The sequence below is a fragment of the Thalassophryne amazonica genome, chromosome 6 (genome assembly GCF_902500255.1).
Source record: "Thalassophryne amazonica chromosome 6, fThaAma1.1, whole genome shotgun sequence".
In the NCBI taxonomy this organism is placed as follows: domain Eukaryota; kingdom Metazoa; phylum Chordata; class Actinopteri; order Batrachoidiformes; family Batrachoididae; genus Thalassophryne; species Thalassophryne amazonica.
Window position 1 is genome coordinate 79,917,117 of NC_047108.1, and position 16,567 is coordinate 79,933,683.

Below are 16,567 nucleotides of genomic sequence, written 5' to 3' on the forward strand. Positions count from 1 at the left end.
CTGATGCCTGATTCTGTTTTTTTCTCTCTGTTTGAGGTGCAGCTCCATCCAGAGATGGGTGTGGTGTCTGTTTCTGAAACCCTCACGTCCTGTGCACCGGTAACATTTCTTGTATATTTGTTTTGTGAATTGATTTGTAATTTATGTCTGTAGCATGGCCCAAGCAGAGGGTCACCCCTTTGAGTCTGGTCTGCTTGAGGTTTCTTCCTCAGAGGGAGTTTTTCCTTAACGTCACCTGTGTGCTTGCTCTAGGGGTTGATAAGGTTAGACTTATTTGTATGAAGCACCTTGAGGCAACTTTGTTGTGATTTGGCGCTATATAAAACAAAATAAATTGAAATGAATTGAACGTTACCCTAGTCGACCGCACATAAGAGCTGCATTCCTCACAGCCATCCTCTCCCAAGCCTTTGACCAGTGTCCTCTGACTGCTTGTTTATCAGCTGCCTCTTTTGCTTTCTCTCGTCATCAACTTTGCATCTTTTTATTGCACTTTCAGTCACTTTAGCAGGTCTTCCACCTTTAGGTGGCCTCTTGTCCATATCCATGTCAGTCTAAAGTTCCTTCCAAGAATTCTAGTAGAGCTCAGGGGAAGCCCCCAAGTGATCTATGACTTCACTATACCAAATGTACGTCATGGCGTCTGATCACTTGAATTTTGATCAAAATTCTAAATTGTTTCCAGACAGTATATATATATATATATATATATATATATATATATATATATATATATATATATATATATATATATATATATATATATATATATATAAAATTTAACAAGTAATTTAAATCTGCATGAAAAACTGTTGAATGTCTCATCAACATGAATAAGTTGATAGTGAAAGAAAAAAATAACCTGTTTACAAATTTAACTTGAAATATCGTTCTGGCTATAGAAAGAGTACAACACTATCACAAGTTGCGTAAGTAAGTAAACAGACTGACTGCTCCCTTTTTTTTTTCACTCAGTCACCACAGCAGATCCGAGGTGGATCTCCATGTAGATTTGGCACAGGTTTGTATACCTGATGCCCTTCCTGACACAACTCCACATTACATGGAGAAACGGGCAGGGGTGGGATTTGAATCAAGAACCTTCTGCACTGAAGCCAAGTGTACTAACCACGTGGCCACCACCCCTGCCACGCTAGCACAAATTGTACTTAGTCATAATAATAATAGTTTCCATAAGACAAAAACCACTTTGTGATACAGGATATAATCAATTCTTTTAAGAATTTAAATATAACACGAACAATGTCCTTTGAATAAAATGACTATGAACACAAAAACAAAAACACTGCTGCAAGCATGGTACTATAAAAACTGAAAATAAATGTGGCTTGCTCACTAGTTTTTCTCAAAGGTAGCACCTGTACAATAAATGGGTCAAAACTTGGGATAACATTTTGGGAATACAAATGGCCAAAAATAATTGCTATATGAAATAAAAACAGCATCTCTACATGCATCCCCACAGCCTTTGCCATGAAGCTTAAAATTGAGCTCAGGTGCATCCTGTTTCCACTGATCATCTTTGTGATGTTTCTGCAGCTTAATTGGAGTCCACCTGGGGTAAATTCATTTGATTTGACATGATTTGGAAAGACACACACCTGTCTACAGATAAGGTCCCACAGTTGACAGTGCATGTCAGAGCACAAACCAAGCATGAAGTCAAAGGAATTGTCTGCAGACCTCTGAGACACGACTGTGTCGAGGTACAAATCTGGGAAAGGGAACTGGAAGAAGTTGGGATCCACCAGGACTCTTCCTAGAGCTGGCTACCCATCTAAACTGAGTGATCAGGGGAGAAGGGCCTTATTCATTGAGGTGACCAAGAACCCGATGGTCACTCTGTCAGAGCTCCAGCATTCCTCTGCAGCAATCCACGAATCAAGCGTGTAAAAGGCACATGGCAGCCCACCTGGAGTTTGCCAAAAGGTATCTGAAGGACTCTCAGACCATGAGAAACAAAATTCTTTTGACTGATGAGACAAAGATTGAACTCTTTGACGTCAATGCCAGGTGTCATGTTTGGAGAAAACCAGGCACCATCCCTACAGTGAAGCATGGTGGTGACATCATCATGCTGTGGGGATGTTTTTGAATTTGAATTTTGAATTAACTGAAAAGCCTTCAGTTAATTCAAAATGCTGCAGCTAGAGTACTGACAGGGACTAGAAGGAGAGAGCATATTTCACCCATATTGACCTCTCTTCATTGGCTTCCTGTTAATTCTAGAATAGAATTTAAAATTATTCTTCTTACTTATAAGGCTTTGAATAATCAGGTCCCATCTTATCTTAGGGACCTCATAGTACCATATCACCCCAATGGAGCGCTTCGCTCTCAGACTGCAGGCTTACTTGTAGTTCCTAGGGTTTGTAAGAGTAGAATGGGAGGCAGAGCCTTCAGCCTTCAGGCTCCTCTCCTGTGGAACCAGCTCCCAGTTCAGCTCAGGGAGACAGACACCCTCTCTACTTTTAAGATTAGGCTTAAAACTTTCCTTTTTGCTAAAGCTTATAGTTAGGGCTGGATCAGGTGACCCTGAACCATCCCTTAGTTATGCTGCTATAGACTTAGACTTCCGGGGGGGTTCCCATGATGCACTGTTTCTTTCTCTTTTTGCTCTGTATGCACCACTCTGCATTTAATCATTAGTGATCGATCTCTGCTCCCCTCCACAGCATGTCTTTTTCCTGGTTCTCTCCCTCAGCCCCAACCAGTCCCAGCAGAAGACTGCCCCTCCCTGAGACTGGTTCTGCTGGAGGTTTCTTCCTGTTAAAAGGGAGTTTTTCCTTCCCACTGTCACCAAGTGCTTGCTCACAGGGGGTCGTTTTGACCGTTGGGGTTTTTTCTGTAATTATTGTATGGCTTTGCCTTACAATATAAAGCGCCTTGGGGCAACTGTTTGTTGTGATTTGGCGCTATATAAATAAAATTGATTTGATTTGATTTGATGTTTTTCAGCGACAGGAAATGGGAGACTAGTCAGGATTGAAGCAAAGATGAATGCAGCAATGTACAGAGACATCCTGGATGAAAACCTGCTCCAGAGCGCTCTTGACCTCAGACTGGGGTGACAGGTCATCTTTCAGCAGGACAATGACCCAAAGCACACAACCAAGATATCAAAGGAGTGGCTTCAGTACAACTCTGTGAATGTCCTTGAGTGGCCCAGCCAGAGCCCAGACCTGAATCTGATTGAACATCTCTGGAGAGATCTGAAAATGGCTGTGCACCAACATTCCCCATCCAACCTGATGGAGCTTGAGAGGTGCTGCAGAGAGGAATGGACAAAACTGCTCAAAGATATGTGCACCAAGCTTGTGGCATCATATTCAAGAAACCTTGAGGCTGTAATTGCTGCCAAAGTATTGAACAAAGGGTGTGAATATTTACATACATGTCATTTCTTAGTTTTTTTGTGTTTTATTTTGTTTTTATTAATTTGCAAAAAAGAAAAAAAAACATTTTTCATGTTGTGAGTAGAATTTTGAGGGGGAAAAAAAATGAGTTTCATCTATTTTGGAATCAGGCTCTTACATAACAAAATGTGGATACTTTCCTGATGCACTGTATGTTTGTATTTCTACATGTCTTCCACTATAGTCAAAATAAAGAACACCATTTCCAAATATAATTGAATCATATGTTATGGAACATTGTGCTGAATTTGCCTCAGTAATCATCATCTTCACTAACAAATCACAACTGCAGATGTTTGTAAATATAAAATAATTTTAAAAAAATTTAAACATGGGACATGATACTACACTTCTGCACATGCAGCAGACAAATCACAAAGTCCAAAAGCTATTGTTTACTTGGTGTGGTGGAGACAAACACAACTGGACATGTTGATTGTGTTTTTACCTTGCATAGATAAGAGTCCTGTGACCAGTCTCGCAAAAGTGTCACACTGACGTTGAGTGTTTACGATAGTTTGAAGATGTGGAAGGAGCAACGAAACAACCTTAACTCACCAATTTCTAACATTAAAACTAGAGCACCACGCTCGTAGAGCACAAACCTCCACCAACACTAGTTTCCAATTCCACAAATTGTTACCTTGGAAAAATTTTCAAGGTCAAAGTCCTGTTAGAAGTCACTTTTCATAAGCTAAAATATAATACAAAATATAGATCAAAAGGGTTTTTCAATGTTAAAATCAAATATCCGCTAAATCTGCAATACGGATCAGATGCTGATCAAACTTAATCTATTCACTGAGAGTGACAGTTTGCACGTCATTGTCAGAAATGAAAGTGATTGAGGCACTTTTGATTGAGATATAATGCAAAATGTACGCCAACTGTGTTTTTCAATTAAATTCAAATGTCCACAAAATCCACAATCTAGATCAGATCCGGATCAAACTTTGTCAGGTGATAGTGAGTGACAGTCTGCACCTCACATGCAAATATGACAGTGATTGGGGCATGTTTGATGAAGCTATAATGTAAAATATACATTAAATGGGGTTTTCAATGGTAAATTTAAATGGCCACAAAATCTATAATCTGTATCAGATCCAGATCAAACTTTGTCATTTGATAAAGGATATCATCCTACATAATGCTCTGAAATATGAAAGAAATTCAATCTTTTTTTGACAGAGTTATACATTTTTGAAAATGTGTTCAATGTTGAAGGATAGGGATTCCAGTCTTCCAACATTTTTCCTGACTTTACCTTGAACCTGTGACCTTGAAAACTCAATCAGTTCTTGCCTATCAGGATATGAATCCTCTAAAAAAAAAAAAAAAAATTCATAACAATATATGAAAAATTGTGGGTTGCAAACTGTTCACAAACAAACAGGGGCAAAAACATCACCTCTTCCAACTTTGTTTGTGGACGTAATTAAACTATTGACCGGTTCATAATACATTTAGATTGATTCACGTGTCTGTATATATTGATGTAGCCATATCTATGACTTGAAAATCGATTTTTATTCTTGCACCCCTAAAAATGAATTATTATAAAACTGTTTCTGGTGATTTGAAATTCAACATAGCTGCATGGCCCACTTTGCTCCCCCTTTTTGAAGAGTGTAAGGGGACACCAATGCGTAGCACACAATGTTTCTGTAAAACCTTAGAGATGGGGAGATAGGCGTCTGGCCCAAGGGTGTGGATTTCAAGCAGGTGCTTTTTCTTGCTCTCCATCTCCTCTGGGGGACCAGACCGGATGGAGCAAGGCGGGAGGGTTAGAGGGGAGGCAATCTGTGCTTTCTAACTACGGTCACACCACACACACACACATACACACACACTAAACCTCTGTCCGGACGCTCAACTGCCCCTCCCTCGCTTCTTGCCATATCCCTCAATGAGTGGAATGCGTTCGAACAATAGGACTGTCCCAGTCCTTTGCTGGTGGCACACCCGCCTGCTGGCCCCAAGCAGGTCCTGACAAGAGAACAAAAGTGCACCTTGCACCTCTCAGCACAACTAGAACCAACTTGGAGGCAAATTCCTGAATACCTGACAAAACAACACAATGTGAAGTCAGAGAAAATGCAGACCACTGTAACATACATTCAGTTTTTAACAACACAATCCAATCCACCCTTTCTGAGACCCAGTCCCTCTTACTATGATTATAAATCAGCTTTATTTCACATCTAATTTTAAACTGCTCTCTTAGCAACATTGCCAGAGGGTTTGCTCAGTACATACCCTACTCTCTGTGAACACGCTTACTTTGGTTAGTATCTCACTGATGTGTGACTGGTGGAGCAGAGGTGGAGACACAAAATCATGTGAAAACAGGCGAAAAGGTGGTAACTTTCTCATGTGGAATGTCACTGAATTGGTCCTACCAATACGTGCATGTATGACAGCAGAATGGCCATAGAATGCCATCCAGAGTGGCGGCGAAAATTACGGCTACAAATCTTGAGCAGTCCAGACACATACCGCGCGGTGCACACACGAAAGTCGAGCGGCACTGGAGCGGTCTGTGCAAGTGTAAGGATTTGCGCATGAGTACTGAGCAGCACTCTCACGGATGCTGACAACCACTGGCGTGGCTGAAATGACCACACGTTTGTGCACACAGTGCTTAGAATGGCTATGGACTATTACATAGTTATTATGTGAAAGAGGCTGTGAAAACTCCACCGATTTCAGCCAGAAAAAGTACTGAAAATCATAAATAAATAAAAGCATGAACAACCACTCCAGACTTACAGAATGATGTTCACTGAGCAGCATCTCTCAAGTTCCACTGATGTTCTCACAGACAATAAAAATAAAAAAAACAATAAATGCGGATCACTTCGTTCACATTCTCCACACAGGTGAAGTCTGAGGTCCCTGCAGCAGCAGATTGCAGTCCTCAGAAAAATAAAATTAAAAAAGAAAATCTGGTTTGTGTGCTCCTCTGTGGCCGAGCACGACTCGCCAACCTTGCATGCATATCCAAACTGTGCATTCACAGCTCGGTCACACACAAAACTGAGGTCCATTAGATTTCACGTGTGCATGTCGGGTGTGTGCCGACCAAGGCCCGTTTCATAAAGCAGTCTAATCTTGTTTAGTCGACCTAACTCACTTAGTCGACTCGTCCTTTGACGTTAGTCGTTACAAAAGCGCTTAGTCGGGTAAAGTTTCATGTTACCACACTAAGGTTGTTAGCCTGCTCCAGAGGAGGCTAATCTTATTTTAGTCAACAAAACTTTAGTGTCTTACCTCAAAAATGCCGGCTATCATGTACCACAACTTGATGTAGGAGGAAGGAAGGAGAGACTTGCAATGGGAGAGAGTGGTCTAGGACCAGAATAATTCAAAGGAGATATTCACGAACGACGAGACCTGGAGCTCTTCTCCTCTGCTGCGGCAGAGTCGGCCATGTTTGTAGCAGACGTACCAACCCAGAAGTAAACAAAACTGTTGCACATTGGAGGTGTTTCTTGGCAATGGCACTCACTAAGCCGCTATGACCATGAAAATTGTGGGCAACATGGTGAATTAGTGGTTAGCACTGGTGCCTCACAGCAAGAAGGTCATGGGATCAATTCCCCAGCCTTTCTGTGTAGTGTTTGCGTGTTCTCCCTGTGTCTGTGTGGGTTTCCTCTGGGCACTCCGGTTTCCTCCCACAATCAAACCATGCTTATTTAGGGTCTGCTCCTGTCTCTACCCCTGACCAAGGCAGTGTCTCTACATCTGGAATTGATCCCTGAGCTGATCCTAGTGGTTGGATTGTGTCTAACTGTAATTAGGATGGGTTAAATGCAGAGGACAGATTTTGTTGTTTGTATCTATGTATGTGCAATGACAATAAAGGCTCTATTCTGTTCTATTCTATTCTAAGATCATTGACTAGCGTAAGACATCTACAAGTTTAGCCGTCAATGTGAAATGGAGAGTAGATGGATAATGTTGGGCGACTAATGTTAGTCCTTAATAAACTAAAAGATTAGACTGCTTTATGAAAGCTTTATGAAAGCTGGGAGCATTAAACTTAATTTCCACTTCTTTCCTCAGAAAAATAAACAAATGAATATATCAATAAACACAATGAATCCGATTTGTGCAACTCATGTGTCCAGCCCGCTTGTGCGCATGCATGTTGGGTGGGTGCCAGCTGGCTGCAGAGCAGGGTGGCTGGAGACTATTGGAGTGTTCAGTCACTTCCAGAAGCGCTGTTCCTCTCTAGTCATATAAAAGGGAAAGTGTGTGTCAACTCCTCACATGTTGTCTCACATGCTGCGCACATTCTGAGTCGCTGAGACGACGTGTTGAGGGGTACGAGGTGCCCACCTGGCGATTTGCCGAGCGAGTTCATCATGGAGAATTTGTTTGTTTGCTCAAATGTCAGTCAATGCGTGGGCACCACCCCGCAACTGAGACGATGGGGACGGTGAACGGGTGTGAACCTCACACCAAACTGTGCAAATTTCCTCGCGGATGCCGTTCACAGGCTGTCGCGGCCCAGTGAGATATGATCCTAACTCCTTCATGTCAAGACTTGATGCATGTCTCACTTGGCGTGTGGGTTCGTGCACACTCTGCCCCATGCACTCCTTCATTTGCTCCGCACTGGGAGCCCTGTTTGTCTTACAGCTGCAGTGCAGCATGATAGATGGTATTTCTGCTCAACAAATGACGGTGCAAGAAATCACGAGCACAGCCAACAGCTCTCAGCTCATCTTATGACAGGTTGTGCAGGGGGTTTTGCAGGCAAAACCATTTCTCTTCTCATTTCTTGGTTCTGTCTGAAGGTGCACTAATTAGCGAAATTAGCTACATTAAGTCGCAATCATTATCACTGATGCAGCCACAATCACTTCATTATGTGTTTTAAATGTGGATCTGGAAAGCAGAACTGCCCAGATAGAAATTCAAAATTAGGTCATCAGCATGTGATATCAGAAGGAAAATGCAATTAAGCAATGAAAGAATATAATTCAGGAATGCACTTATCACTTCCACCATCCAACAGAGGGTAGACATCTTATGATCGCCGCTGTTTCTCAGTTAGCATACACGATATGTCAAAGAAAAAAAACAAGGACATAAAATGTAGCAAAATGTTGAGGAGCAGGGTTCAGCCAGGGAAAGCTACTGTAATTACATTTTGAGAAAAATGATCATTTCCGCCACTTATACAGGTGGGTCACTGTAGCAGCAAAACAAGCAGCTTTTCCCACACTTCCCTATCCTGCGACAAGTTCTCTAAACCTTCTTAGGGATTCCTGAAGCACTTCCAAGTCAGCTGGGAAAATCAGCAAATAACAGAAAAAGCATCCTCAACTTTTTTTTTCTGTTAATGACTTTCTTACCATTAATATTCAGTCATCCATTCATTTTCTATACCTGCTTACACCAACTGAGGGTCACAGGGGGCTGGAGCCTATCCCAGCAGTCATGGGGCGTGGGGTGTGGTACACCCTGAACCAACTATCTATCACAGGGCCACATATGGACAGACAAACACATTCATGCCTTCACACACACCTACGGACAATTTTTAAAGTTTCCAATCCCCCTAACCTGCATGTTTTTGCATGTGGGATGAAGCCGGGGGACCCGGAGGGAACCCATGCAAACACGGGAAGAACACGCAAACTCCACACAAAAGGCCACAGGTGGGAATCAATCCCATGACCTTCTTGCTGTGAGGCAACAGTACTAACCACCATTACAATTATGGGATAGCATTTAGAATTCCAAAATTATGGAGTTTGTCTGACTCTAGAATCTTGTTTTGGCTACATTGTCAGTGATATGCCACGTTCAAGACGTCGTAATGATGACATGAGGGGGGTAAAATACAATTTGGCCATGTGGTGTGTTGCTCTGTGCATGATCCAGCATGCAGATGCCTCAGTGTTGAGGACTCCAGTGCCTGGAGAAGGCCAAGGAGATACACACGCTTCACCTGGCTGCTGCAGAAAGATACTTTCAAGAGGTGGATATGAATTGGTTATCTGTCTGCGTGGTTACCTTCCAAGACCCAAGGCAGTTCAGTTGTGTGATGGATGCAGTGACACATGGCACCGGTGCCTGGCAGTGAAATATATATTTAGACAAGAACAATGTTCATAGACATGCTGTATAGCATAAAATCACAGTAAAACAAACTTATATTAATCTCAGTTGAATATTGGGGGATTGCTCAGCCTTGGTGGAGGCTGTTCAAAGACAAGGTCATAAGCCAAGGTCTAAATATGGGCCGAATGCTAATATATCAAGGATATCTGGAATGATTAATCCAAGGAAATGGTTAAAGATACACCTATAGTTCCAACTGTACACTAATATGAAGTCAGATTTCACCTTTCTATTGGCTACATGATCTTTGACCTTGGGTGACCTTGAAAAGTCAATATAAAGGTCATAACTCCAGCCAACACATTCTCACTTCCAAGTAGTCACATTTTGATGCAAAACCTTTTTTAGCCCTAACCCTAAACTCGAGCACCCAAACGTAGATGAACTTTCCCTGATGACACGTAAGTCAAGCAGATAATTCTGTGTTATCAAATAAATGCAAAGGAGCTGCCTACCTCCTCAGATAGTGACGCAAAGAGGCACTAACCAAGTGTAAATATGTGACGAGTTGGGAGTGAGATTATGTTGCTAAAAAAGTTTGAAGCCAATGTGGATTAAACATAAAGGCAAGGTTATGTGTTCCTCAAGGATAAAGTTACTGAAATTTGGAAAGAACTACCCAAATGTCAATGGCACACAGAAACATATACGAGGTCTGTCCATAAAGTATAGGTCCTTTTTATTTTTTTCAAAAACTATATGGATTTCATTCATATGTTTTTACGTCAGACATGCTTGAACCCTCGTGCGCATGCGTGAGTTTTTCCACGCCTGTCGGTGACGTCATTCGCCTGTGAGCACTCCTTGTGGGAGGAGTCGTCCAGCCCCTCGTCGGAATTCCTTTGTCTGAGAAGTTGCTGAGAGACTGGCGCTTTGTTTGATCAAAATTTTTTCTAAACCTGTGAGACACATCGAAGTGGACACGGTTCGAAAAATTAAGCTGGTTTTCAGTGAAAATTTTAACGGCTGATGAGAGATTTTGAGGTGATACTGTCACTTTAAGGACTTCCCACAGTGCGAGACGTCGCGCAGCACTCTCAGGCGGCGTCATCAGCCTGTTTCAAGCTTAAAACCTCCACATTTCAGGCTCTATTGATCCAGGACGTCGTGAGAGAACAGAGAAGTTTCAGAAGAAGTAGGTTTCAGCATTTTATCCGGATATTCCACTGTTAAAGGAGATTTTTTTAATGAAAGACGTGCGGACGCAGCTCGCAGCTCGCTTCTTCTGAAACTTCTCTGTTCTCTCACGACGTCCTGGATCAATAGAGCCTGAAATGTGGAGGTTTTAAGCTTGAAACAGGCTGATGACGCCGCCTGAGAGCGCTGCGTGACGTCTCGCACTGTGGGAAGTCCTTAAAGCGACAGTATCACCTCAAAATCTCTCATCAGCTGTTAAAATTTTCACTGAAAACCAGCTTAATTTTTCGAACCGTGTCCACTTCGATGTGTCTCACAGGTTTAGAAAAAATTTTGATCAAACAAAGCGCCAGTCTCTCAGCAACTTCTCAGACAAAGGAATTCCGACGAGGGGCTGGACGACTCCTCCCACAAGGAGTGCTCACAGGCGAATGACGTCACCGACAGGCCTGGAAAAACTCACGCATGCGCACGAGGGTTCAAGCATGTCTGACGTAAAAACATATGAATGAAATCCATATAGTTTTTGAAAAAAATTTAAAGGACCTATACTTTATGGACAGCCCTCGTACAAGTATTACTGTGCCACAAAATCACAAAGAATTCATTTTAATGTGTCAAACATATACAGTGCATCCAGAAAGTATTCACAGCGCTTCACTGTTTCCACATCTGATGCTCGTTTTGAACTTCAGCAAGTCAACTTCACCACATCTAGATGCCTAAATGCAGTGAATAGCCACCACATGTTTGGCAGGTGTACCTAATAAAGTGTGTGTGTGTGTAGTCCATCCATTTTCTTTGGCCGCTTACTCCAATTAAGAGTCAGGGGAGCAGGAGCCTGCCTGTAGGCCTGCTATAGGCCTCCTATAGGCCTGCCCCCATGGCATATCATAGATCTATCTATCTATCTATCTATCTATCTATCTATCTATCTATCTATCTATCTATCTATCTATCTATCTATCTATCTATCTATCTATCTATCTATCTATCTATCTATCTATCTATCTATCTATCTATCTATCTATCTATCTATACCTAACAAAAATATAAACACATCACTTTTGTTCCTATTTTTCATGAACTCAAAGGTCTAAAACATTTTTATATACACAAAAGATCTGTTTCTCTCAAATATTGTTCACATATCTGTCTAAATCTTTGTTAGTGAGCACTTCTCCTTTGCCGAGATAATCCATCCCACCTCACAGGTGTGGCACATCAAGATGCTGATTAGACAGCATGATTACTGAACAGGTGTGCCTTAGGCTGGCCACAATAAAAGGCCATTCTGAAATATGCAGTTTTGCTTTATTGTGGGGAGGGGGGGGGGGGTGCAGAAAACCAGTCAGGATCTGGTGTGACCACCATTTGCCTCGTGCAGTGTAACACATCTCCTTCGAATAGAGTTGATCAGGTTGTTGATTCTGTCCTGTGGAATGTTGGTCCACCCCTCTTCAATGGCTGTGTGAAGTTGCTGGATATTGGCAGGAACTAGAATACGCTGTCATATATGCTGATCCAGAGCATCCCAAACATGCTCAATGGGTGACATGTCCGGTGAGTATGCTGGCTGTGCAAGAACTGGGATGTTTTCAGCTTCCAGGAATTGTGTACATATCCTTGCAACATGGGGGCATGCATTATCATGCTGCAACACGAGGTGATGGTCGTGGATGAATGGCACAACAATAGGCCTCAGAATCTCATCACAGTATCTCTGTGCATTCAAAATGTTATCAATAAAATGCACCTGTGTTTGTTGTCCATAACATACACCTGCCCATACCATAACCCCACCTCCACCATGGGCCACTCGATCCACAACGTTTACCTCAGCAAACCACTCACCTACATGACGGTACACATGCTGTCTGCCATCTGCCCTAACCATTGAAAACCAGGATTCATCTGTGATGAGAACACCTCTCCAATGTGCCAGATGCCATCAAGTGTGAGCATTGTGGAGAACCAATGAGAACGATGACCATGCAGATGAGCTTCCCTGAGACGGTTGCTGACAGTTTGTGCAGACTTTGATTCTGCAAACGGATTGTTGCAGCAGCTGTCCAAGTGGCTGGTCTCAGGTGATCTTGGAGGTGAACATGCTGGATCTAGAGGTCCTGGGCTGGTGTGGTTGCACGTGGTCTGCTGTTGTGAGGCCAGTTGGATATACTGCCAAATTCTCTGAAACGCCAGGTTGATATCTTGGCTGTGTGCTTAGGGTCATTGTCCTGCTGAAAGATGAGCCATCACCCCAGTCTGAGATCAAGAGCTCTCTGGAGCAGGTTTCATGCAGGATGTCTCTGTACATTGCCACATTCATCATTCTCTCAATCCTGACTAGTCTCCAAGTTCCCATATATATATATATATATATATATATATATATATATATATACACACACACACACACACACACACACACACAGTAGGGTGTGCATGACTGCTTTTTCTTTCTTTTCTTTTTTTCAGACAAAAGTCGTTGTTAGACTTGATTTTCGGTTTCTGGGTCACTCTGACACTGAGCACATTTGGCTCAGTCTGGCATATGTGAATTGTGAATATGTGAATTGTTAGATGTGTTTTATTCACACAGTAGAATTCACAGCACTTCCCCAGACACTGGAACATACAGAAACTTTCACTCAACACAACATCCCAAACCCCTTCATATAAACATTGTATCTCATCTGTTTACCCCTCTGTGCCTTTATGGCTCATCCCCTCTGACCTCGTGGGACTCAGAGGGTCAGTGTTTAGGAGGAAACACACACAGCAGTGCAGGGGACAGCAGGAGTGCAGAGGTGGGCAGGAAATGGTATGTACCCCCTCCTGCAGCCCATATCCTGGCCTTGGGTAAAACTGATTCATTTCTCAGCAGATTTGAGCTCTTTGTGTGTGCATCACATGCAGTGTCTGTGTTTGTTCAGACTTAACAGTCTGAGAATATGTCAAATATTCAAACATGTATTGCAGAAAGCATCTGCTGGGAGTGTACATCTCTGCCCTCTTTGCACATGTCATTGATCAAGAGTGCATTACAACACATGACATTCCTCACTGAATTTTACTCCCAAGAACAGAACCGCTCATTCTTCCACAGACGCCCCCGTCTCCACTGTCCGCTTGCTTCCCCTCTAGCCCTCATTGCTTAATTCTTTCATAACTTCATCGTGTTCTTCAAACCTTGTGACATTTGTTTCTCCATGCTACACTCCTCAATTGCACTGCCTCATTGGTGTCACACTCTTCTAATGTTCAAGATGGAGAAATGTAATCTTTAAAGAAACGTTGTGCAGAGCACTTGATATCCTATCCCACTGGGCAACGACTGTCAGAGAGTAGTTAGAGATGTGAACTTGCTACCAAAAAATGTGAATGAGTGACAAATCGCAGTTGGTGTCATGCTGAAATGGTACTAACAACAAGTTAGCACATCGCCTGAATGTTGGCAGAATGTCAGTCAAGTGTCGTACTTGCGGCAAAAATGTCCATATGCATATCGCTTTGAGTGCCCCTCGGATGCCGTGTGTCGTTCTTGTGGATGTCAAGCGCAGCCTTCGCAGATACAAGAATCTGTCGATTGGAGCACAAATGCGAATGCACTCTCACAGATGCCGAATGCACCTGAAATTATGACACATTTGTGCACAGTATTCAGCTGGGTTACCACAGTAATTTTGAAAAGTTCCTTTATTAATTACTTTATACAGTTACATCATTAGCTGGAGACTACTTTTCAGCAGTTGCTGAATGTAAGTAAGTAATGTAAGTAAGTAAGTAAAATAAGGTAACTATTAATCTAATTTGGTTACTCTTAAGACTGAGTAATCAGAAAAGCAACTGTTAGTTACTTTGCTAATTAGTTACTTTGCTGATTGATCAATCTTAAAAGTAACCAAGTTAGACTACTAGTTACCTTATTAGTTACATTATTTATTAGTTACAAGTTGTCAGCAGCTGCCAATAAAGTAACTGTAATAAGCTGCTGATGAAATAAGTGTATAAAGTACCTGAAAAAGTAACTAATAAAGTAACTTTTCAAAGTAACTGTGGCAATACTGGTGTTCAGCTGGTGTTATCCTGATATTATCCTGCTATTGTGTGAAAAGAGACCTAATATTTATATGTGCCACTGAGATTTTTGCCACTGAATTTTTTTTTTATAAGAAAAGCTTGTACTGTCATGAAATTGTCAGTCTACTTCTACTACAGGTGTTTTTGTTTGTTTCTTTGTTTGTTTGTTTGTGAAACAGGAATTGTCCCATTGGTGTGACAAGGATATTAGAAAGTTTATGTGGGGTCATTTATGACCCCGGAAAAATATTCTGTATATATTTTTTAACCTTAAAAGATCTGATTTATTGTATAAAATCAATCATGAAACATATTATTACATTTTAGAATATCTGTCCACCGGTGGCCTTTCTGTGTGGAGTTTACATGTTCTCCCCATGTTTGCGTGGGTTCCCTCTGGGTGCTCCGGCTTCCTCCCATATCCAAAGACATGCAGATTAGATGGATTGGAAACTTGAAATTGTCCGTAGGTGTGTGTGTGGGGGTGTGAATGTGTCTGTGTGTCTATATGTGGCCCTGTGACAGACTGGCGTTCCGTCCAGTCCTATCACTGCTAGGACAGCCTCCAGCCCCCCGTGACCCTTAATTGGAGTAAGCGGTTGAAGATGAGTGAGAGTAAGCAAGAATATCTGTCACAGATAAAGGAGGCAGTAGAGCTGTGATGAGCACAAATAGAAAAATTAAAAAGTCTAAAATATAATGGTACAAAAATGATCCCACTCAGGCATTTTAATTGCTAAACTTGCTTGGTTGCTTGACAGTTACTTATTGAATTCACACTTGACTCATCTGTTTATCCACTGGGAAATAACAATTAATGATATTTTATTTGTATGACCATAGCAGATGGTCTCCCCACTGGGTTTGGTCTGCTTGAGGTTTCTTCCTCCTGCTTTCCCCCCCTGCTGTCATCAATTGTGCTTGCTCATGAGGTGTGTAAGGTTTACACACCCCACGCACATCTTGGATGTGTGTGTCTTTTTCGATTTACTCGTGTAAGGTTTAGACCTTGCTTGTGTGTAGTAGCACGTTGAGGTGACTCCTGATATGATTTGGTGCTGTAAATGATTTGAATTAAACCGAAGTGGTGAAACCTTGTGAACGCTAATTCCAAAGTGACATTCTTCTTCAAAATATACTGCAATAATAGTGAGGGCAGCAAGGTGTCAGAAACCAACCCAGTCTCACAGATTGTCGTGATTCAGAAGCACAAAATATCCATTAATCTATTGGTTCATCATATTGTCACGAAAAGAGCAAAATTTTCATCATGGCAGCACAAATTCATTCTAATTCATTCCGTGATGGCTGCAAGTAATTAAAGGTGCAGCGGTGGGGTCGGGGGGGTTATGGTTATAGTTAGGGGTAGGAGTAGGGTTAGTAATAGTGAGTTTAAAAAAATTTGGTGACGGGAGGACGAAAAAAAAACGTGAGACTGGGGTGTGGAAGCAGTTTGTGTGCCTGCTTTCAAAACACAAGGTTCCCAGTTCAAAGCCACCTGTACACCATTATACACGTACACCTGGAGTTGCATCAGAAGGGCATCCTGTGTTTTTTTTTTTTTTTTTTTTTTTTTAAGTGCCAAATCAACTTGAGGAGTCATATCAGATCCACTGTGGTGGCCGTGATCAAAACAGTAGAGACAAAAAAGCAGTGACTTACTTTTCTGCAGTAGTGGACAGATTGGCTAATACCCCTTTGGACCTATTTGAGGCATGTATCCATGGCGACTGTGGTTCAGTCAGAGAAGGTTGGCACTGAATCTTTGGGCA